The sequence below is a fragment of the Macadamia integrifolia genome, unplaced genomic scaffold, assembly GCF_013358625.1.
Source record: "Macadamia integrifolia cultivar HAES 741 unplaced genomic scaffold, SCU_Mint_v3 scaffold100, whole genome shotgun sequence".
Classification (NCBI taxonomy): Eukaryota; Viridiplantae; Streptophyta; class Magnoliopsida; order Proteales; family Proteaceae; genus Macadamia; species Macadamia integrifolia.
This window is the reverse complement of record NW_024868049.1, coordinates 100,001-102,064: the sequence shown is the minus strand read 5'-3', so window position 1 is coordinate 102,064 and position 2,064 is coordinate 100,001. Positions and strand designations below refer to the sequence as shown.

The 2,064-nt window shown below is 47.6% G+C and overlaps 1 non-coding gene across 1 annotated transcript in view; it reads right to left on the bottom strand.

The window, feature by feature from the left end:
- Positions 1–416: 416 nt before the first annotated feature.
- LOC122062325 overlaps positions 417–2,064 on the bottom strand; it is a 3,288-nt gene continuing 1,640 nt past the window's right edge. The window contains exon 1 of the ribosomal RNA XR_006134917.1: positions 417–2,064. This exon is cut by the window's right edge and continues 1,640 nt beyond it. This is a non-coding gene — a ribosomal RNA (28S ribosomal RNA).

Here is a 2,064-nt window from a genome sequence, read left to right as displayed (position 1 = left end):
CTATCCAACGGTTGGGGAGGAAACTAGAGGCTTCCCACCTCTTTATGGAGAACTCTGGAAATCTCTCCCAAAATAGCTCCTATAAATATCTTCTAGAAATATCTGCAATAAAATTATGTATAGTTACTACACCTTTGTAGAAAACTCCAGAACTTTGACCTTACTTAGCCCAATGGCCTAAGTCCACGGGCCTATGTTGGGCAGGTCGTGACAATGGGTACACTTAGTGGCACTCAATGTGCACGCATAGGCACACTTCACTTGGGCAACACGCATAACCATACTCAGGCAACCGTTGGGGCAGTTAACACTTAGGGGCATACCTGGGGCCATGCGTGGACAATCCTATCCTCAGGAAGGTGTGGGGGGAGAATTAAAAATATTTGGGGGGAAAGGAAAGGGGAAAAAGATGGGGGACAAATCGATGCGACACGGGGATGAATCTCAGTGGATCGTGGCGGCAAGGCCACTCTGCCACTTACAATACCCCGTCGCGTATTTAAGTCATCTGCAAAGGATTCTACCCATCGCTCGACAGGAATTACGCTTCAAGGCAGCCCACACAACACGTCCACTGTGGCGGCTTGGCCAACGACATGTGCCTTTGGGGGTCGGAGAGCCCCTACTACCGGTCAACAAAAGGGCGACGGGCACAGGCGTCACTTCTTTAGCCTAGATTCTGACTTAGAGGCGTTCAGTCATAATCTGGTACACGACAGCTTCGTACCACTGGATTTTCAACCAAGCGCGATGCCTAATTATGTGAATCAACGGTTCCTCTCATACTAGGTTGAATTACTATCGCGACACTGTCATCAGTAGGGTAAAACTAACCTGTCTCATGATGGTCTAAACCCAGTTCATGTTCCCTATTGGTGGGTGAACAATCTAACACTTGGCGAATTCTGCTTTACAATGATAAGAAGAGCCGACATCGAAGGATCAAAAAGCAATGTCGCTATGAACGCTTGGCTGCCACAAGCCATTTATCCCTGTGGTAACTTTTCTGACACCTCTAGCTTCAAATTTTGAAGGTCTAAAGGATCGATAGGCCTTGCTTTCACGGTTCGTATTCTTACTGGAATTCAGAATCAAACGAGCTTTTACCCTTTTGTTCCACACAAGATTTCTGTTCTTGTTGAGCTCATCTTAGGACACTTGCGTTATCTTTTAATAGATGTGCCGCCCCAGCCAAACTCCCCACCTGCGCCGACTCATGGAGTAAGTAAAATAACTTTAAAAGTAGTGGTATTTCACTTGTGCCATTTCCAGCTCCCACTTATCCTACACCTCTCAAGTTATTTCACAAAGTTGGACTAGAGTCAGCTTAACAGGGTCTTCTTTCCCCATTGATTCTGCTAAGCCCGTTCCCTTGGCTGTGGTTTCACTAGAAAGTAGATAGGGATAGTGGGAATCTCGTTAATCCATTTATGCGCGTCTCTAATTAGATGACGAGGCATTTGGCTACCTTAAGAGAGTCATAGTTACTCCCGCCATTTACCCGTGCTTGGTTGAATTTCTTCACTTTGACATTCAGAGCATTAGGTAGAAATCACATTGCATGAGCATCCGCAGGGACCATCGTAATGCTTTGTTTTAATTAAACAGTCGGATTCCCCTTATCCGTACTAGTTCTAAGTCAACTGTTCATTGCCCGGGGAAGCCCCCAAGGGGGCCGTTCCCAGTCCATCCACCGATTGGCATGCGGTGACCAGCTCTCACCATGAAAGCAGCTTGAGCAGTCCACTGACAGCTGACGGGTTCGGGACTGGGACCCCCGTGCCCAGCCCTCAGAGCCAATCTTTTTCCCGAGGGTATGGATCCATTTTGCCGACTTCCCTTACCTACATTGTTCCATTGACCAGAAGTTGTTCACCTTGGAGACCTGATGCGGTTATGAGTATGATCGGGCTTGGTTGACACACGGTCCTTAAGATTTTCAAAGGTCGTCTGGGGTGCATCGGACACCATGCAACACGCGGTGCTCTTCAAGCTGTAGGACCCTACCTCCGACTGAGCCATTTCCAGGGTGGGCAGGCTGTTAAACAAAAAAGATAACTCTTC